Source organism: Tursiops truncatus, chromosome 13 (assembly GCF_011762595.2).
Source record: "Tursiops truncatus isolate mTurTru1 chromosome 13, mTurTru1.mat.Y, whole genome shotgun sequence".
Taxonomy (NCBI): domain Eukaryota; kingdom Metazoa; phylum Chordata; class Mammalia; order Artiodactyla; family Delphinidae; genus Tursiops; species Tursiops truncatus.
Window position 1 is genome coordinate 24415500 of NC_047046.1, and position 22628 is coordinate 24438127.

Below are 22628 nucleotides of genomic sequence, written 5' to 3' on the forward strand. Positions count from 1 at the left end.
CAGGCTCGGCCAGGGCCTCACCCCCTTAGCTCATGGTATGTGGTCGTGTGATATGAACAGTGACACTGAAAACCTTCATGAAAGTATTTGTGTTTCATAATCTCCTAGTCCATTGCCTGAGGGGTCATGTCCATTTCCAACCAGAAAGGACCCATCATCCTGAGTTAATATATACTGCAAACTCAGCTCTTTCTGGAAAAACACCCTTGGGGAAGTGTGTCTGTGATGAAGAGCCTTGACCTCAGGAAGGTGCCAGGCTCTGAGGTGAGGGCGTCTCAAAGGCACAAAGGGAAGACAGGGCAAGTCTCTGTCCCCATGACCCCCGCCCCCAAGGATAGGACCCAGAGCTGAACCCCCAGGCCCCTCCTGACCCGGTCCCTCCTCCAGAGCCCCAGCCCCAGAATCTGCCCCTTGCTTCCCTGGGTCATTCTCTGTCTGGACAGAGCTCTCTCTGTGTCTCACATTATCCTTTTTTCTATATTTGAGGATTCAGGCATTTCTCGGGGGCCCGTTTCTCTCCTCGGCATCCTTAACGAGATAGGATTAACTTATATCTCAGGTTCTCTTGGTCCTGAGCCCACTTCCATCCCCCATCACCAACCCTGTGACAAGGCCCTCCTGGGACGAGCAAGGTGACCCCGAGGGGGGCATCTGGGCCTCCTGATTTTGCAGGTGACGTACTTCATTCTGGAGGAAGTCGAGGGAAGGTGAGGCTTGTCTGCAGGGATGGGGGCCTAGCACTGAGCTGGGGAGGGGGAGACCTGGGTGTCCAGCCCTACTCAGCTGTCTCCCTGGGCTCAGCTCTCACAACTGAGGCCACTGGGGGGCAGCAGGGCCCGGATTTGGGGGAGGTTGTCTGTGTTGTCATTCTGTCCTGTTCAAAATCTCAGCAGCTGCTCCCGAGCCAGGCCTAAGGAGGTCACGAGGGAGGGGTGTCCAATGTCTACCATATCCCATAATTCCTATAGTGGACATGTCAGGGAGCATCTCCAATCTCCAACCACCACAGAGCAGCGGAGAGAGTGACGCCTGAGCACCTCAGCCTAGGGGACTGGGGAGGGCATGAGGGACAAGGAGAGGGTCCCTGGCTCTCCCTGTGTCCCTGGAAGAGGGGTCATGGGATGCCCTCTCCTCCCCAGCATAGATGCCCTGCTCCCCTCCTCCTTCCAAGGACGGGAGTCCTAGGATCCCTCTGCATCCAACATGATCCCCCACAGGAGGAGAGGACACAGCCAGCTGGGCTCCGGGTCCCGGCCTCCATCACCTTCTCAGTCTGTCCTGAATCAGACAATACATGATAACCTGTTTTAATTTCTCAGGCAGCTCTGCTGTCCAGAGACGCAGACGTTACCAGAATCAAGGGCTAGAGCAGAGGTGGTGAGGACAGGCAGTGCAGGGAGCAGATTTGCATGGAGGCCCCTCCCTCCTCTGGGGGGAGGGGATAAGAGAGGTCTGGGGGACCAGGCCCGGGACTGGGGGCTCAGAAGGCAGCGTCTGGGGCGTCTCCACCATGGCTTGGGCTCTGCTCCTTGTCACCCTCCTCACTCAGGACACAGGTGAGGCCTCCAGGGAAGGGACCCCAGGGACATCTGGCTGATCCTTTGTGTCTTTGTCCTCAGGGTGACAGAACTGACTAGAGTGTGTTTCTCCTCTTTCCAGGATCCTGGGCCCAGTCTGGCCTGACTCAGCCTCCCTCAGTGTCCGGGAATCTGGGACAGACGGTCACCATCTCTTGTGCTGGAACCAGCAGTGACATAGGGAAATATAACGATGTTGGCTGGTACCAACAACTCCCAGGCACGGCCCCCAAAACCCTGATTTATGATGTCAATAAACGGCCCTCAGGGATCCCTGATCGCTTCTCTGGCTCCAAGTCTGGCAACACGGCCTCCCTGACCATCTCTGGGCTCCAGGCTGAGGATGAGGCCGATTATTACTGTAGCTCAGCTAGAAGTGGTTACACTGTGCACCGTGGTCCAAGTTCAGGGGAAGTAGAACAAAAACCTGCCCTGAGCTCACAGGCTCCCTGTTGCTGTGACTCTGCTGGTTCCTAATCTACATCTGTGGTTGAAGCATCATCAGCTGACAGGAGATCTGAGGACCCTGCAGAGGGATGAGGAGAAAGAACAACGAGTGGTTTTCATGTTTGTTGTCCTTCCTGTTTGACCTACATCTGAGTGGGCTGAGCCTGGGAGGGTTGGGGACACAGTCTGGGTCTCAGCTTTGTCCCCTCTCCTGGCACTGGTGAACCCTGTCCGGGGACAGCCCTGCAGGATGGTGGTCTCCCTGATACGATGGGCTCTTTGAAATGTGGCTCCAGAATGGAAGGTGGGCTGGAGGGCATGTCCCATATTCCTCAGTGATGTCAAGGTCACGTGTTTCCATGGGGACCAGTTCAGTTTCCAGGTGGAATCCCAGCATATCTAAGACCCGTGAGAATTAATTGAAAAACTGCGCGAGTGTTGTGGGTTCAATGTTATTTTTTCTTGAACAGTTTTGTAACGCAACCATTACTGAAATTAAATTATGTGAATCGAATAGTTTGCTTTTAATTTGTTTTTGTTTGTTTGGGTTTTTTTTTTTTTTTTGGCCACGCCACGTGACATGTGGGATATTAGTTCCCTGACTAGGGATGGAACCCCTACCCCCTGCAACAGAAGGTCTAATTCTTAACCACTGGACAGCAAGGTATGTCCCGAATTCAATAGTTTAGATGAAAAACAAAGTACATGGGTTGGATTGCTCAGGACACATCATCCCCACAGTAACAAGTGACGAGGAACATTTGATAGCTGTGTGTTCAGGCATCCAGGACTGGAGAGCAGCTCTTTCTTGTGGTCCTGGCTCCTGGCTCTCATGAAGTTGGAGTCGTGTGTCAGTTGGGTTGATTTCATTAAGATCCTCTAACTTTGGAAGACCCCTGCTATATGACTAACTCCATACTGGTCCTGTGTACACTTTTCTTATCCAAATCATTTTCCTGATAAATCTGATTTATTTTATTTTATTTTTATACATTTATTTATTTTTAAAATTTATTTATTTTTGGCCGTGTTGGGTGTTTGTTGCTGCGCAGGGGCTTTCTCTAGTTGCGGCAAGCAGGGGCTACTCTTCGCTGCGGGGGGGGGGTTCTCACTGCGGTGGCTTCTCTTGTGGCGGAGCACAGGCTCTAGGCGAGTGGGCTCAGTAGTTGTGGCGCACGGGCTTAGCTGCTGTGGGATCTGTGGGATCTTCCCAGACCAGGGCTGGAACCCGTGTCCCCTGCCTTGGCAGGCGGATTGTTAACCACTGTGCCGCTAAGGGAGTCCCAATCTGATTTATTTTAACCCAGCCAATTAGGCTCCATATTTTCTAAGTGTATGCTAGTCTCAATCTGAAGAATCTTTTGTCTTTATCACAACATTTTACATTTGACCAGAATCATTGGTCTTTCTAACTATCTTGTCAAAGATCAGGTATAGTGTAGAAAATACTTACCGACTTCATTTCTAAGATCTACTTTCATTGGGATTACAGCTGCTCCTAAGGTGCAGTGTGGGAATAAGAGTGTTTTTACTCTCCTGAAATAGCCTCTGTTATAATATCTACCCTCCCCCATTATTATGGGGACAGCCATTCTTCTTTTCCTTCTGTACTGTTATCCTGTTATCTCTCTCTTTTTCTCTACTAAACATAGAGCTGCATTTATAATCAGTTTTACATTTTTCTAAGAAAGGCTTTTCTCTTTTTAATGAGAATGACCTGAATTTGGCTCTCCTCTTCCTCAGAAGTCACATCCTATGCATTAGCCTGAGCTGTGATATCAAATATTCCTCTGAATATGGTAATCTTGAGCTTGTAGTTTAAATAATCCAGTCCAGGTAATTATAGGCAGATGTGTGTGTTTGTGCATGAGAATCTGACCAAAGGTCACCTTAGGTCCACACATGGACCACTCCCGGCTTCTGTTCTCACTTCAGGTTCCAGATGCTCAGTCACTGAGCAGGACATGGATGAGTTTGCAAGAACACGATGGTGATACACACTAAATCAAGGGGATGTTTTACGACCTTCTCCTTATGAGAAAACTTCTGGACAAGTTTTGACCCAATATTTTAGGTGGATTTGGAAAGATATGTTTGACCAAGAAAATAGCTGCTTTCTGTGATAGATGATATTTTGATTCTCAGTCTCAAGGTAACGAAAATCTCAGAACACAAAGCAACAGACTCAAGTCAAAAGCATCTCTTGCATATTGTACCACATTCGATGTGATGCCCAAACACTGTTCTAGACAGCATGCCGGTACCCAGCTCTGGAATGAAGGTGTATCTTGTTTTGTCTCCTTATCCTACAAGTGAGAACAGGAGCCCTAGCTCAGGTCGGGGGTGGGGTGGACAGAGAGGAATTTCCCTCAGAGTCCATAGTGAATGAGGGATCTGCACCACAGATGTCAAGGGATTTCCAATGGATTACCTTTTCTGGATCACTGATGAAGAATCTCTGAGAATTCAGGGCTTCCCTGGTGGCGCAGTGGTTGAGGGTGCGCCTGCCGATGCAGGGACATGGGTTCGTGCCCCGGTCCGGGAAGATTCCACATGCCGTGGAGCAGCTGGGCCCGCAAGCCATGGCCACTGAGCCTGTGCATCCGGAGCCTGTGCTCTGCAACGGGAGAGGCCACAGCAGTGAGAGGCCCGTGTAACACACACAAAAAAAAGAATCGCTGAGAATTCAATTTTTTTTTAAATCTGAATTTCTAGGCATGAATCCATCCATAATCTTTGCTGTTGTAACATGTGCAATGCAGAATAATACTCCTGGGGATCCAATAAGAATTACAGTCAAAAGTGGGTAAACAAAGAACTTTCCTGCAGGTGGTTTGCTTTGCTCATTTCCTCACTGCAAACATTTGGAATATTGAAAGGATAAACAAAGAAGGACTAAGTGGACGTTAGCCTGTGTTATGGAGAAAGAAGGGCTGGACTATTTGGGTATTTTCTCCTTAATGAGGACAAAACACGTGCTAACTGGTAAAGGATTCCCTCCTGCTATTGGGGATCGCCCCACCATAGAGGCGGGGTGGTGGCCTGAGGCTCTTGTGGGAGCTGTGGCAGCCCTTGAGATCCAGGAGGCAGAGGCTCCAGACCATCTTCCAGGGCTGGGGGGAGAATGTGGCTGCATATAGGGCCCCTGCCTTCGGATCAAGGAGCCACAGAAGGAAACCAAGAGTGGTGTAGACAGGAGCCCACACTGAAAATTAGGAGAGCAGGAGTTCCAGTGTGGACCTGATCTTCCTCTCACTGGAGCTTGTTCCGGGGGTGGTGGAGAGCTGAGGTGAGTTCCAGTGCTCGGGACCTCGTGATTCCCTGGGTGGTCCTGGGGTGTCCACGGAGGGGTGGAGTTTAGTACAAACTCTGAATCTCATGATGACTTTACGCCCCGGGTGCAGAGAGTAGGAGATGGAGGGAAACCCCAGACCCTGGGTTTGCTGCTTGTTTTCTCAGATCGTCCTGTGTCGAGTGTCCCCAAGACCACAGGCAGCTTTTGTGTCACAAAGAAGACCCCTAGGACTCAGTAGAGAGTCGTCGTAATGGCTGTGATTTCCTTCAGTGAATGGAGACCAAGCAAAATCCGCAAAGGGCCATATGGTGGATGAGGTGAAATACGAAGAAACCAGGAGAAGTTTCCAGGAGGCCTTTCCCAGATGAGGGACGGGCTTCATCAGCAGAATCAAATGGCGACAACGTGTATGAAGAATTGTCCCCCAGGGAGCCTCATCAGACCCACAAGACTCTTACTGGAGGCTGGTCTCCTAGGCATCCTGTGCCTGGCATCTACCGAAATTCCAGATTCCCGCTGGGGAGCAGGTCAGGGCTTCAGAGTAAACCATAAGGTTGCAGGAAAGTGGAGACTAGGGGGTCATTCTTCTTGGGGAATAGTCTAAACCTTCCTGAAATCTAATCACAAGACACAAACCAAGGGCGAGTCTTGTGGGCAGGTCTATCTAAGGACACTAGTCTCAGGCTGTGGGGTAACTCTGATGTGCACAGATCCTACGTGTATTCCTGCGCCTGAGTGCAGGTCCTGGATCCAAGGGAAACCCAACATCTCACCATCAGGTCCAGGCTATGTTCCATCGCAGGATGTGCTCTGTCTCTGTGAAGAAACACACACACAGCCCCACACAAATACAGACAGACACCCACACACACACCCAGCGCCATCACTCCTGGGTCCCCTCCACAGTACCCAGGAAAGAAGCAGGAATCTGTTCTGTGGGGACCTGGAGCTCCTTCTGCATCACCCCCGGGGCCCTGTGCCCAGAGGCAGGAGCATAAACCCTGGGATGCAAAGGACAATTACGCCAATTGTCAACTTTCCTCATAATCAGGAACTAGACATTTCAGATACTGAGACAGTGACAATCTTGGGAAACACCAGTCAGCCCTGATTCTCTGTCTAGAAAACACAATGGGTCCAGCATCTGGACACAGGTGTCTGACCTCAGGGAGGCGCCAGCTCTGGGGTGAGCCCATGCAGTAGATGAGGAGGGGCAGGGTCACTGGTGCTGAGCTGTGAGGAGGAGGAGGAGGAACAAGTTGGGGGGGTCAGAGCTGGGGGCTCAGCCCCACTCAGCTGCCTCCCTGGGGCTTGGTCATCCCCATCTAAGGCCACCAGGAGGCAGCAAGGGCCTGGGTTTTCGGGGGTTCTGGTCTGGTTTCCTGACCTGTATGAAGCCCCCAGGTGCTGCCTCCTGAGCCCCTAAAGGAGAGTGTGGGGTCAGCGTCCTCAATCTGCTCTGCTTCATAAGCCCTTTGCTAGGAAGGCCAATAAAGGCCCCAGGGCGCCTCCTCCGAGCCCTGCAGAGGCAGGGGACGGGGGGCAGGGGCCCGTCCTGCTGAGGGGACAGGTGAGGGAGGGGGATGCACACCTCCAGCTCCCCTGTGGTGCCGGGAGGAGATGGGATGGAATCTCTAAGTCACCCCAGCCCCTCGGGCCCCTGTCCTCACCTTCCACCCGCAAAACCCAAAGAGTGGTTTTCGGCATTATTGGCCAACGACGTCTTGGCTCAAATAGTGCATGACAGGGACATCCCAGGATGGCCCCATTTCCTGGACCCTGTAATGGTCAGTGTCCTGACTAAGGACAAAGTGTCACGGAGTTTTCATCCTCTCAGATGAGCCCTGCTGTCCATGGATGCCTCCAGAGCCAGGTCAGAGGGGTGAGGAGAGAGTGAGCAAGGGCAGGTGCAGGAAGCTGATTTGCATGGAGGCCCCTCCCTCCTCTGAGGGGGAGGGGATAAGAGAGGTCTGGGGGAGCAGGCCGAGGGCTGGGGGCTCAGAAGGCAGCGTCTGGGGCATCTCCACCATGGCTTGGGCTCTGCTCCTTGTCACCCTCCTCACTCAGGACACAGGTGAGGCCTCCAGGGAAGGGACCCCAGGGATATCTGACTGATCCTTTGTGTCTTTGTCCTCAGGGTGACAGAACTGACCAGAGTGTGTTTCTCCTCTTTCCAGGATCCTGGGCCCAATCTGGCCCGACTCAGCCTCCCTCAGTGTCCGGGAATCTGGGACAGACGGTCACCATCTCTTGTGCTGGAACCAGCAGTTATGTCGGCTGGTACCAACAGCTCCCAGGCATGGCCCCCAAAACCCTGATTTATGAAAACAATAAACGGCCTTCAGGGATCCCTGATCGCTTCTCTGGCTCCAAGTCTGGGAACACGGCCTCCCTGACCATCTCTGGGCTCCAGGCTGAGGACGAGGCTGATTATTACTGTAGCTCAGCTTCAAGTAGTAGCAGTTGGCACAGTGGTCCAAGGTCATGGGGAAGTGAGACCAAAACTTCCCTTTAGCTCCCTCCAGCCCCTTCACTCTTAAATACAGGCTTTCAGTTGTTGCTTGTTTGTTATTATTTTATTCACCAATAATTACAAACTTAAATGAATTTGAAGATTTCATAAAGAACTGCTTCATACCTTTTTCCCAGATCCATCATTTTTCACTATTGCCATCTTCGCTTTTCATTATATCAGCTTATCTCTCATTTTCTCTCTCTGCCTATATGTGTGTGTGTGTGTGTGTGTGTATGTGTGTGTGTGTATGTATTTGGATGTGTATCCATATATAAACATCGATAAATATACATACTCAACACACCCACACACGTAAACAAAACATTCATTTTCTGAACCACTAGGAATAGGTTTCATCCATCAGCATCTAAGACTTAATACTTTTCGTTTAGACAGAGTTCACATGAAATCACAGTCATCATTTAAGGTGTAGAATCAGGGTTTTTAATGTATTGACAAGTTAGTCCATCCATGATCACTCCAGAGTCCAGATGCTTCCTGCCCCTCAAGACACACGTCATCGACCTGCAGTCACTCCCTGTCCCCCTCGGACCTTTGTGCCAGGATCCCCCCACATAGCCTAATGTTTCCAGGCTCATTCCTGTGGAAGCATATTCACTACTTCCCCCTTCTTACAGCCGAATAATACTGCATTATAAGGATGTACTTCATCTGATGGATCAAGTAATCAATTCACAGATTCACATTCATTTTTTCTCTCTCCTGTCACAACCCATTACAGAGTTATCCTTTCGGGGCCTAGGGAATGAAAATTCTAGGTTCACCTCACTTCCCGAAATGAAATGAAAACACGACATTCCCCTCAGGGACGTCTTCAGGAGGCAGTCAAGGCTTCATCTTCTCTCCTTCTCAGAGCCTCCTAAGGATCCCGGGTGGGGGCGTCTCCCCTTCCCTCTAGGTGCTGTTTGCATGTGTCCTGGATGAGCTGGAGGGGCAGGGAGGGGGCACCGTCTCAGCTGCATCAAACAGCCTGAGACGGTCTTTGTCCCGACGATGACTCTCTTTTTCTTTCCACTTTGTTCAAACGTTCCAGGTGCCTGTTTCTACCATCAGCAAGGCTTCAAGGGCAGGTTTTCATCTTACACTTGCAGATTTTTATGAAAATTTCCTCCATGTCTGAGTCCTGGTCTATGTAGCTAAGGAGAGGAAACGTAGTCATGTCTGTTTCAGCGTATTTTGTACAATTCCTTTGATTATGAAATGCAGCATTCCTGAAGAAGAATGTGTCAAATGCACACTCACAATTTAAGGAGGAGTCATAAAAAGAAACCACATAACCCCAGAGGAAATCTACCCCCCAAAGCACATCTCTCTACCCCACTCCCCGATTAGCTGGTTTGCTGACTCCAGGGTTAATCATTCCATGGCCTTTCTTTACATTCCTGCCCCAGCCTTCCTCGATATGCATCCCCCAAACAACATAGTTTGAAACAGTGGGTACAAGCATCCAACCCGCTGAGTGAGGAAAGGGTAGTGTGTCTACAGGTGAAGCCCCAAGAGACATGGACCCTAACAGAGGCTCAGCTTGGTCCTGGGCGGGGCTTCCCTGGATTTCCTGGAGCCCGTCCTGAAGATGGCAGACAGGGTCCCAGAGGAAAGACAAGGAAGCCTAGAGTCAGGCATCTGGCCTTGTGGGATTCGGGTGGGTCCTGTATTTCTAAGGCGAATATTGTCAGGGTATCAGCTGTCCCACGTGTCCTGCTGTTCAGCGGGACGTGGACTCCAGGAGTTGTCTGAGATCACTTCACTGGGAGGAAGCGAGAGAGATTGTTCCTGGCTGATCAAGACCCTAGAAAATTGTTCATGTCAAGACAATCCTAGCCAGACGTACAGTACAAATCAGAATCCGGGCGACGCGCATCCAACTTCACAGGATGGTGTCAGGTATGTCAGCACCTGGATGATGTCAGCTTCCTTGTAGGTGAATATTTCTGCCGGTTGCCCATTGGAGAAAGGCCTCCATGGGAGATGGCCATTCCAGAGAGGTGGGCAGAGGCTACAAAACTCTGGAGGCACACAGGCTTCTCCTCCTGAGCCCCACAGAGTCAGCTCTGCCGTGCCCCCTTATCCAGGACATGTGGTTCACCCTCTCCCTACAGCAAATCTGTCAGTGGGGTTAGGGGGCAGTGGTCTACCAGCCTCACGACTAAAAGGAGAGAGAATGCAGATCTACCTGCACCTGTAAGGACTCACACTCATTATAATTGTTAAGTTACCTCAGCTCATCACGACCATACTCACCACCGACCACGACCTAAGGAATGACAGGTCTGCTTAGCACCACTGCAGACCTGGGACTGGCCTTTCTCAGGAAAAAGTCAGTAAACACTCGTGGACATGCATCTTGGCTTCCATATTTGTGCTTTTCTGTACTCCTATGTTCTTTGGACTCTTCCTAAACTCTGATATATGACTCTGACTATCAGTATTGTTTGAGTTGGGTTTGGAAGAAACAATCATAGTTGTGCATGTGCTCCACGTACCCACAATAACCAGAGTGAAGAACTCTGGGACAGGCGTTTGTGTCGTGAGGTTGGGGAGAGGGAGAGAGAGGAGGAAACATTGTGGTAGAATCTGCAGGGAACTGGGTTTTCTTTTTTTTTTGACCCCACCAAGTGGCATGTGGGATCTTAGCTCCCCGAACAAGGATGGAAACCGTGCCCCCTGCATTGGAAGCACTGCGTGTTAACCACTGGACCACCAGGGAAGTCCTGGAACTAGTGCTTTAGCTGACATTTTCCTAACATACCAATAGTCAATCAACCTGAAGAGGGGTCTCAAAATTGTCCACAGCTCAAGATTTCATCACAATGAAACTCGATGTGGTTGCCCTCTCGTTTCTACACCCTGAGGCGTGTCAGGATTCTGGATGTGAGGGTTTCTCTGTGTCTCTCTGTCTCCTCTCCTTTGGGAACTCCAATTGTTTGTGTATTAGGTCAATTGAAGTTCCATAATTTGTGGATACTACTTCATTCTTTTAAATTCATATTCCCCCCTTCTGTTCAACAAGGGACTGTTTCCATTGCATGACTTCAAGTCAGAAATCTTTCATTATCCAGTGCTCTGCCTGTCGTTAATCCCATCTGCTGGAATTTTCTCTGTAGTAGATTCACTGTGGTTTTTTCCACCTTCTATTGCGTAGCTGAGACTTTCTTTCTTAAAAAAATTTTATTGGAATATAGCAGATTTACACTGCTGTGTTAGTTTCTGCTGTTCAGCAAATTGAATCAGTTATACATATACACACATCACTCTTTTTTAGATTTTTCTCCCATATATTGGCTGACACTCTGTATCTCTCTATTGACTTCAGTAGGTTCTGTCCTTATTTCTTGCATCATTTTTAACAAAATGAATGAATATCTTTGTGACATAATTCCAGCAGATCTGTGAGACACGCTCTGTTAACTTTCCCTTCCATACTGTTGAGATGTTCTGGTTTTCCATATGCCAAATGATTTCATTCTATCCTGGTGTGGCCAATATTATGTGATGAAACTATAGGTCTTTAAATCCTATGTTGGCATTTTGGTTTAATCAGACTCTCTGCCCTGTTGAGTCCAGGTGGTTAATTCCATCCACCTTTTGTGAACTGTGCTTTCCATGTCAGTTCATTTACACAAACTTGGACCTGCTCTTCGGAAACGTCCTACAAGGAGCTGCACAGCAGGCAGTCTGGGGACCGGGTTGTTTTCTGTCCCTCAGGTTCCAGGGCCTTGGTTGGCACCATCTGAAGCCACCAGGGGGCAGCAAGGGCCAGGATTTGGGGAAGGTACCTGTGGCTTCTACTGTCCTGTGTGAAGTTTCAAGAGCTGCTTCCTGCGTAACCCCTCTTAGTCCCAAAGCATTTGTGCCCCAAGAAATCATCTTCAAAAGTGCTACTAAATGGCCCAGGGCTCACGCTTGGGCCTCAGACTCAGAGCACTTTGGAGACAGAGGCTGGAGGGGAATCTGAGGACCCTCCCAACTGAGGGGGATGAGAGGGAGTTGGAGGTTGGGGAGGGATGGATTGGGAGTTTGGGACCAGCAGATACAAACTACTTTATATAGGATGGATAGACAACAAGGTCCTACGGTATAGTACAGGGAACTGTTTTCAATATCCTATGACAAACCATAATGGAAAAGAATAAGAAAGAGAATGTATATATAAATGAATAAGTGAGTCACTTTGCTGTACAGCAGAGATTCACACAACACTGTAATCCAACTATACTTCAATAGAGTTTTCTTTGTTTCTTTTTTCTCTTTTTTTTAATTTTTAAAAATTCTTTAGTTGCGCCATGCGACATGCAGCACCTTAGTCCTCCGACCATTGATCAAACCCACACCGCCGGCAGTGGAAGTGTGGAGCCTTAACCACTGGACCGCCACGGAAGTCCCTTCAAGAAATTTTTTTGTTTCTTTTTTTGGTTTGTTTGCGGTACGCGGGCCTCTCACCGTTGTAGCCCCTCCCGGTGCGGAGCACAGGCTCCAGACGCGCAGGCTCAGCGGCCATGGCTCATGGGCCCAGCCACTCCGCAGCATGTGGGATCTTCCCCGACCAGGGCAAAAACCCGTGTCCCCTGCATTGGCAGGCGGACTCAACCACTGCGCCACCTGGGAAGCCCTTCAATAAAATTTTTAAAACAGAAGTAGTTGAGGGGATACTGGTACGCAGCTCTGCCTTTAACTCTCAGAAAGCGGGGCAGTTGGAGTTTTCAGCTGCCTGGGCTCAGGGCCTCTCCTTTGTCCCAAGAGCACAGAGGGGACCTTCTGGGATTCCTCCCCCAGGAAGCACCATGACTCTCACACCAGGAGAGACAGGAAATCCCGGGCTGGATTCCTTTCCCACATCCTGTCATGGACTCGTTCTGTCCTCACACACCATGTGAAGGAGTTAAGTCTCCAATAATCTCTGCTGTGCAGGGATGTAGAAGAATCTGGAACAAACCATGTCAGAGGGGGTGAGCGGGGGGGGGGGGGGGGGGGGGGAGGAGGGGCAGGTGCAGGAAGCTGATCTGCATGGAGGCCCCTCCCTCCTCTGGGTGGAGGGGATAAGAGAGGTTTGGGGGAGCAGGCAGAGGGCTGGGGGCTCAGAAGGCAGTGTCTGGGGCGTCTCCACCATGGCCTGGGCTCTGCTCCTTGTCACCCTCCTTACTCAGGACACAGGTGAGGCCTCTAGGAAAGGGACCCCAGGGACATCTGGCTGATCCTTTGTGTTTTTGTCCTCAGGGTGACAGAACTGACTAGAGTGTGTTTCTCCTCTTTCCAGGATCCTGGGCCCAGTCTGTCCCGACTCAGCCTCCCTCAGTGTCCGGGAATCTGGGACAGACGGTCACCATCTCTTGTTCTGGAACCAGCAGTTATGTCGGCTGGTACCAACAGCTCCCAGGCATGGCCCCCAAAATCCTGATTTATGATAACAATAAACGGCCTTCAGGGATCCCTGATCGCTTCTCTGGCTCCAAGTCTGGCAACACGGCCTCCCTGACCATCTCTGGGCTCCAGGCTGAGGACGAGGCCGTTTATTACTGTGGTTCATATGCAGGTAGTTATGCTGTGCACAGTGGTCCAAGTTCACGGGGAACTGAGACAAATATCTCCTCTGAGATCACTCAGCCCTTCACTCCTAAACTGAGCTTTTCATTTGCTTTTGTTATTAGTTTATTTAGAAGCAATTATGAACTTAAACAAAAATGTATAGTTTACATAGAGAACTGCTGCATAACCTTTTTCCAGATTCACGAATTTTAAATACTTTGCCATAATCGCTTTTCTTATATCCCATTTTCTCTCATTCCCTCTCTGCCTTTGTACGTCTATCCGCACACACATCCATACGCACACACAGCACACACTCAGGAACACAAAGCATTTATTTTCTGAATCATTTGAGAGTAATTTGTATCTATCAGCAACCAAGTCTGCGTATTTTTTCTCACATAGGATTCATAATCCATCACATACATCCTCTTAAGCTGATGGATCCAGTGGTTTTTAATAGAGTCACAGGTTTGAACATCCACTAACACTCAGTCTTCCAGGATATCTTTCATCCTCATAAAAGGAACACCTCATCCGTCACCAGTCAATCCCCTTTCCTTAGTCCCTCCAGCTCTCAACCCATTTTTTTAATAGATTTATTTATTTTATTTATTTACTTTTGGCTGCGTTGGGTCTTCATTGCTGTGCATGGGCTTTCTCTAGTTGTGGCGAGCGGGGGCTACTCTTCGTTGTGGTGTGCAGGCTTCTCATTGCGGTGGCTTCTCTTGTTGCAGAGCACGGGCTGTAGGCGTGCGGGCTTTCGTAGTTGTGGCACATGGTCCCTAGAACGCGCGGGCTTCAGTAGTCGCGGCACGTGGGCTCAGTAGTTGTGGCTCGCAGGCTCTAGAGCGCAGGCTCAGTAGTTGTGGTGCACGGGCTTAGCTGCTCTGCGGCATGTGGGATTTTCCCAGACCAGGGCTCGAACCCGACTCTCCTGCATTGGCAGGCGGATTCTTAACCACTGTGCCAACAGGGAAGCCCCTTGAAACCATTAATATACTTCCTGCCTGTTCTAGACTTTTCACATGAATGCAACCATACCGTATGTGGCCCTTTTCGCCTGGCTCCTCTCACTCTTTATAATATTTTCAAGGTTCTTTCCCATTGCAGCACATATGAGTAGTTCATTCATTCTTATTGCCAAATAATGCCACATTGTCAGCATCGACCTACCTGCTTGAACATCTGGGTAGACCCAGGCATAAGCACCAGATGGCTTTCCCATCTTGTGAGAACTTTCCCAGTTTTAGCTCTGAAAGTGCCCTGTCCTGCCTGGGACTTCAATCTAGGGCAAATCAGGGTGGATCGTCTCTGAGATGGTTAATTTTATGTGTCACTTTGACTGGTCACAGGGGACTCAGAGGAAGCATCATTTCTGGATGGGGCCGGGCAGGTGTTCCTGGATGAGATGAGCATTTGAATCTGGGGACTCAGTAAATACATTGCCCTCCCCAGTGTGGGTGGGCATCGCCCAATCTGCTGAGGGTCTGTGTAGAGCAAAAGGAAAAGGCAGGAGGATTTCACGTCTGTTTCTCTTCTCACTGGACGCGCTGGGACATTTCACCTCAACTTCTCCAGCCCTTAGACTGGCATTTACATCACTGGACCCCTGGTTCCCAAATCTTTGGACACAAACTGAATTACATCACCAGCTTTCTCAGTTTTCTAGGTGTAGAGAGTGGCTCCTGGGACTTCCCTGCTCAATAATCAATACTAATTTCTCTCTCGCTCTCTCCCTATGTATATATATTCCTTACAAAAAATTCTTCTATATTTATATGTATTTTTTTTATTTGTTTTGTTTCCCTAGAGAACCTTGACTAATACAGTCCTCTTACCAGGAAGCTCAATCTTCTCATAATGTTCTCATCATAATTATTTTTTCTAAGCTTTTACCTGTTACCTTCTTTCTTTCCCTATAAACACATAGGTCAGTATCAGCATGCTTGAATCACCTTGGCTGGAACAAGGTCATACAGGGACCCCCAGCAGCTGGGTCACAGCACAGGGAGAGGGGTCTCAGCTACTGGACACCAAACAATGTCCTGAGTCAGGTCCCCTTGTGTGTAAGGCTGGTGAGGGCTACACCTGCCCTACAGGTGTGTGTCCTGGTGGAGACCACAGAGGTGGCACAGAGGCCACTGTCTCAGGATCCTCTGTGGCACCTGCGGGAAGACTTGCTCCCTGACTGTAAGGGCTTCAATGGGATCTTTACCAAGAGTCACCTGTGCACAGGCAGCAGGAGCCACCGTGGCCTCTACAAGTTTCTCCTGTAAAGGTGGGAGCACACTCTCCAGCTGAGAAATTGGTCACGTTTTTACAACATGGAGAATTTCCAACAAAAGCACGAGGCAGATGTGGAGAGCAGAGGATGCTCCAATAGGAGATATCTGGAGACACGACCGTCCAGGTGTGCGATGTGTGGCGTCTCAGGCTGTAGTGGCAGCTTCCTGTGAAGCTTCAAATAATTATACTATATTTGAATATATGAATATATTTCTACAATGATGAGAGGAATGTCACTTTGGGTGGAGGTAACATGAAATGCTTTAGCTGTCCCTATGGTCAGGGTATCTGCCAGGGTTGTTATTATTCACGGCAACGAGGGATCAGCATCGCTGTCCTGGTACCTCCCTGTGTCCATTGAATTGGGGTCAGGTGTCATTAAACTTTTCTGGCTGTTATGACGTTCTTTTCTTAAGAATGTTCTTTTCTTAAATGTTGGTATTTAATGAATCCCATATTTAATTTTTCCAGAAAGGTAAGAATCCAGTCATTGATTTTAGTGATTCTTAATAGGTATATGCTTTTACTTTGTTGCCTGTCACTCCTATTATGCGTTAGTAGTAATTTCCCTCCTTTAGAGGCAGTCATTCTTATTATATTTCCCTCATGTCTTATTGAGTGGGCGCAAACATCTCAGGAATTTTTAATTCAACCGTGACGCCCGAATCATGAGGGGCCCTGAGTTGCTGCTTGTATGAACAAACGTGCAGCAGAGGCAAGGCAGCTCCCGTGACCGCGGGGTTTGCTTCTTGCAGGAAGCACTGGACACCTGGAGTGATCACAGGAGGCCTGTCCACAGCAGTCCCCAGATATAAAGATCCAAACTGCTGGGTTCTGACCTGGTGTCAGATGCCTGACTGATTGACCTGTGAGAAGGTCCTGAACCAGTCCCCGCTTTATTATAATCTCAAAAAAAGACATCGTTAAACGAATGTCTACATAGTACAGCACATACCTCTGTGAAACACACGCCAACGATTGTCTCAAATCCAGAGCTAACACTTCCCCACACACCTTTCCTTTCCCACCCCCAGAGGCTCCCCTTCACCCACCCCAAGCTCAGCCAGGGCCTCACCTCCTTAGCTCCTGGGATGTGGTCGTGTGATATGAACAGTGACACTAAAATCCTTCATCACAATATTCGTGTTCCATAAACTCCTAGTCCATTGCCTGAGGGCTCATGTCCATTTCCAACCAGAAAGGACCCGTCATCCTGAGTGTAATATAGACTGCAAACTCAGCTCTTTCTGGAAAAACACCCTTGAGGAAGCGTGTCTGTGATGAAGAGCCTTGACCTCAGGAAGGTGCCAGGCTCTGAGGGGAGGGCGTCTCAAAGGCACAAAGGGAAGACAGAGAATGTCCGTGTCCCCAAGAACTGACCCCTCCTGCAGAGAAGACCCAGAGCTGGACCCCCAGGCCCCTCCTGACCCGGTCCCTCTTTCAGAGCCTCAGCCCCAGAATCTCCCCCTTGATTCCCTGGGTCATTCTCTATCTGGACGGAGCTCTCCCTCTGTCGCACGTTATCCTTATTTTGTCGATATTTAAGGATTCTGGCATCTTCTCGGGGGCCCGTTTCTCTCATCTGCATCCCTAACGGGACTGGATTAATTTATGTCTCAGGTTCCCTCATCCCTGAGCCCACGTCCACCTCCCATGTGACAAGGCCATCCTGGGGCGAGCAAGGTGACCCCGCGGGGGGCATTTTGGCTTCCTGATTTTGCAGGTGGTGTACCTCATTCTGGAGGAAGTTGAGGGAAGGTGAGGCTTGTCTGCTTGCATGGGGGCCTGGCACTGAGCTGGGGAGGGGGAGGGGAGGCCTGGGTGTCCAGCCCTCACTCATCTGTCTCCCTGGGCTCAGCTCTCACCACTGAGGCCAACGGGAGGCAGCAGGGCCCAGAGTTAGGGGAGGTTGTCTGTGCTGTCGTCCTGTCCTGTCCAAAGGCCCAGCAGCTTCTTCCAAGCCAGTCCTAAGGGGGTCATGAGGAAGGGGTGTCCAATATCTCCCATATCCCATAACCACTCTACTGGACATGCCAGGGAGCATCTCCAACCTCAACCACCACAGAGCAGCGGAGAGGGTGACGCATTAGCAGCTTAGACTAGGGGACTGGGGAGGGCATGAGGGACAAGGCAAGTATCCCTGGCACTGCCTGGGTCCCTGGAAGAGGGGTCACTGGATGTCCCCTCCTCCACAGCATAGATGCCCTGCTCCCCTCGTCCAGCAGAAGGAGGGGAGTTCTTGCTTCCCTCTGTATCCACCACGACCCCCCACAGGAGGAGAGGACACAGCCAGCTGGGCTCCATGTTCTGGGCTCTGTCACCTTCTCAGTCTGTGCTGAATCAGAAAATACATGACAGTCCATTTTAATCTCTCAGGCAGCTCTGCTGTCCAGGGACTCAGACGTTCCCAGAATCAAGGGCCACAGTAGAGGCGGTGCGGAAGGGCAGGTGCAAGAAGCTGATTTGCATGGAGGCCCCTCCCTCCTCTGTGGGGGAGGGGATACGAGAGGTCTGGGGGACCTGTCCCAGGGCTGGGGGCTCAGAAGGCAGCGTCTGGGGCGTCTCTGCCATGGCCTGGGCTCTGCTTCTTGTCACCCTCCTCACTCAGGACACAGGTGAGGCCTCCAGGGAAGGGACCCCATGGACATCGGACTGATTTTTTGGGTCTTTGTCCTCAGGGTGACCTGGGTCTGGTACGGAACTGACCAGAGTGTGTTTCTCCTCTTTCCAGGGTACTGGGCGCATTGCGCCTTGACTCAGCCTCCCTCAGTGTCTGGGAATCCGGGACAGATGGTCACCCATCTCTTATGCTGGAACCAGCAGTGAGAGCAGGGGTAGCAGTTATGTTAGCTCTTAACAACAGCGCCCGGGCACGGCCCCCAAAACCTTGATTTATCAGGTCAGTAAGTGGCCCGCAGTGATCCCTGATCGCTTCTCTGGCTCCAAGTCTGGGAACACGGCCTCCCTGACCATCTCTGGCCTCTAGGCTGAGGACGAGGCTGATTATTACTGTAGCTCAGCTACAAGGAGTAACAGTTTGCACAGTGGTCCAAGTTCATGGGGAAGTGAGACCAAAATGTCCCTGAGTCCACAGTCTCCCTATTGCTCTGGAGATGCTTCTCCTCCCTGAGCTGCCAGCCTCATGCAGCTCGGCCGTGAGAGGTCAGTGGTCTCTGAGCTCCTCCCTCTGCCTACAGTGGAGGCGGTGGGAAATATGATCTTGGGGTTATTGTCTTGGGATGGTAACCACTTCCTCATCCTGTGTGATGTGCCACTCTTGCCAGCTCTTCCACAGCAGTGTGATGGTTAATTTTATGTGTCTATTTGCCTAAGAGATGCCCATACTGCGGTTAAAACATTATTTCTTGGTGTCTGTGAGGATGTCTCAGGAGGAGGATATTGGCATTTGAGTCCACACACTGAGTAGAGAAGATCACTGGTGTGGTGCAGTGGGCACTGTCCTTGAGTTGAGGGCCTGAATAGAACAAAAAGGGAGCGGAAGGGGACGTTTGCTCTCTCCTCGTCATCAGAGGCATCACCTTCTCCTGACCCTGGACATTGGCACTGCTGCTTCTTCAGCTTTCAATCTCGGACCAGGACTTACGTCCTCGACCCCGATTCACAGGCCTCTGGACTCAGACTGAATTATATCACTGGCTTTCCTGGTTCCTCAGCTTGCTGATAGATTGTGAGACACCTTCAACTTCCATTATGGTGTGAATCAATTCCTATAATAAATTATATATATATTTTCCTGTTTCTCTGGAGCCATGTGACTAATCCCGATTTTGGTACCCGGAGTGCTTCGAGAACAATAGAATTTTAAGGATGATTTTTCTCAATTGATTCTAAGGTTTCTGGAATTGGCTGTCTAATCTGGTTCTACTGAATGGTGCTAATGGCTATTTCCATTAGTACAGAGAGCACAGCTTGTGTATGTCATGAACTGTTCATTGGAATGAGAAAAATCCCTGCCTTGGATTCTTCTAAGCAACCACTTGTAAGAATCGAGGAGCTGATGACCCTGTATATGATATTTAGCAACGTTCTGGGAACCCTACAGAATATCATGACGTTGGTATCTGCTTGGAATGTTGCTGGATAGAGTAGGGAGAGAAAAAGATGAGCTTAGTGATTCAAGATCCCATCCCAAGGGCCGCACAAGTGACATGCGAGCTTTCCGGAGTGCCCTGGAGGAGATCCTCATCTCGTGCAGCACCTGGACTGAAATAGCTGAAAAGCCAACCCAGACCCTCCTCCTTCAATTGGCTACATTCCAGCAAAGTTGAGTCCCAGCCTTGTAGTGAAGAAGGTGGTTGGGAAAGAACCGGATCCTGCAGCTTGGGTGGGGATGTGTGGGAGGACCTGAGGGACCCGGGGACATTGAGCCCCTCAATTCTCATGTGTCTTCTTTGCCTGTGGAAGGCGCCTCCCCACCCCCAGTGGTACAGGTCTTTCCACATCTGTCTGGGGCAATTGACTCTGCATTGCCCAAGGAAAAGGTCACGGCTGCCCTGAGGAAGCTGCCACGTGAGGCTGTGCTGATTCTCCTCAGGACCCCCCGCCCCCATTGCCCCTCTTTGCTTCTGGACCAACAATTAGACTCGGGTTCCAGCAATTTTCTAAGATGAGAATAGAGTGTGAGCCTCGAGAGGGGCACTGCACTCCAAGAATTGCTTGGTTCTCCTAATTCACACAGACAGAAATCCCCAGAACACGTTGGGAAGGGATTCGAGGGTGGGGGGCAGTGGTGGGAGAAACATCAAGCCGGGTCAGCTGGATTTGTGATCTGGGCTCACTCCACAGAGACTCTGCGTTTCATGTTCCCTGCAGCTCGGGGAGGTAGAAAGAGCCTCAGCACTTTGCAGGTTGGCTGGTGGACGCAAAATCCACGATGGCCTCTAGTGAGTGAACTAGAGAAGCCAGACCTGCCTGGAGACAAAGGGATTCAAAAGGTAATGAGATTGGAGCATCCTTGAATGGCCCTGTGCTCACTCTTCTCCAAGCCAGAACTTAGAGTGGGAACTGAAGTCCCTTAGCTGCAAATCCTAAACGCAACGGGAGGAGCTGGATCCTGGGTGGCCGGGGCCAAGGGGTGGGCCTCCTCTACCAAGGGCAAGGCTACCGTCATGGCCAGTGGAATCAAAGCAGCAACGAGAAGAGTCTGATGTGTGCAGATCTCTGTCATTGGCTTGTTAATCGTGGTATTTCTGGAACTGAAAAAGGTAGAAGCCTGCTAAATTCCTACTTGGTCAAAAACAATTCTAGGTCAAGTGAAAAAATTATAAAAATGTTTTCAAATTATAAAAATTCCCCCAATCGCTCATTTTACGCCCACTGAGAAGACTCTCGGGACTCAGTAGGGAGTCAACCTCATGGCTGTGATTTCCTTCAGTGAAAGGAGACAAAGGAGAATCAGCAAAGGGCAATGGTGGATGAGGTCAAGTCCGAGGGCACCAGGAGAATCTTCCCGGACGCCTTTCCGAGGGACGGGCTTCATCTCCAGCGTCAAATGGTGACAATGTGTGTGAAGAATTGTATCACAGGGAAACTCATCAGACCAACAAGGCTCTTACCAGATGCTGGTTTCCTAGGCATCTCCTGTCTGGCATCTGCGGACATTCTAGACCCTTGAGGGTTTTAGCAAAGCGTTTTTAAAGGCCAGGAGAGAGGTGGTCACAGGGTACATGATCAGCGTGTGCACAGTTCTCTGATTGGCTGATGGTGAAGCAGCACGGTGGAGTCACAGGGCTTAACATTATCCGTCCTTAGGCTCCTGGGGCCTGGGGCTATGTGCTCATGGTCACCAAGTAGTTCTTCCATCTGGTGGGCATTGCGGGGACTTCACATCTGCAAAACAACTCAGGAAATTTGCATCAAATACTATTATCCAGGTACTTCAGAGAAGAGCTAAAGCAGAGGATATTGGGGATAGCCTGTCCCTGGAATGTTCCATAGGGGTGTTGTTCGGTTACACACACACACACACACACACACACACACACACACCCAGCACCATCACTCCTGGGTCCCCCCGCCCCATTGTACCCGGGAAGGATGCGGGGCTCTGCTCTGTGGGGACTGGGTACTCCATCTGCATCACCCGCGGGGCCCTGTGCCCAGAGGCAGGAGCATAAACCCTGGGATGCAGAGAGAAATTATACCAACTGTCAGCTTTCCTCATAATCAGGAACTAGACATTTCAGATACTGAGACAGTGATAATCTTGGGAAAGACCAGTCAGTCCGCCCTGATTCTCTGTCTAGAAAACACACAAAACACGCTGGGTCCAGCGTCTCTGTAGACAGAGGAGCCTGACCTCAGTGAGACACCAGCTCTGGGGTGAGGACCTCCCTCTGAGGACAGAGGAGAATCCTCACTTGCACCATGTGGCAGATAGACCTGCCTGAGGAGAGGTCCCTGCGGCTGGGCCCTGAGCTGAACTCTGACCCAGCCCCTCCTCCCAGCCCCTTAAACCCTGGCATCTTCCCTCATTTCCATTAGGGCTCCCTCCATCCTGGCGGGCTCTAACTCCTTCTTACATTATTCCTTTTTTCGAACGCTTTTGAGAATTCAGCTTCATCTCATGGGCCCATATTTCCCATCAGTGTACCTATGGGGGTGGAGTCATTTATCGTGTAGGTTCCCCTGCCCTGATGTGAGATCTCCTGAAGGTCACTGTCCCTGAGACAAGGTCATGCTGAGACAAGATTAGAGACCCTGCAGGGGTGGGTCTGAGTCACCTGGGGAGGCAGGTGACAATTCCATCCTGATGAGGCTGCAGGACAAAGGACAGGGGCAGGGAGGGGATGAGGAGGGACAGGGTGGCTGGCGCTGAGCTGGGAGGAGGAGGAGGAGGAACAATGGAGGGTCCCAGGGCTCCTCCTCCGAGCCCTGCAGAGGCAGGGGACGGGGGGCAGGGGCCCCGTCCTGCTGCCGGGACAGGTGAGGGAGGGGGATG

The 22628-nt window shown here is 50.4% G+C and overlaps 1 long non-coding RNA gene across 1 annotated transcript; it reads left to right on the forward strand.

Moving 5' to 3' along the window:
* The first annotated feature begins 12888 nt into the window (after positions 1 to 12888).
* LOC117307720 (uncharacterized) lies at positions 12889 to 13211 on the forward strand. Its single transcript, XR_012325517.1, has 2 exons — positions 12889 to 13006; positions 13110 to 13211. It is a non-coding gene; the product is annotated as an uncharacterized lncRNA (long non-coding RNA).
* The last annotated feature ends 9417 nt before the right edge of the window (positions 13212 to 22628 follow it).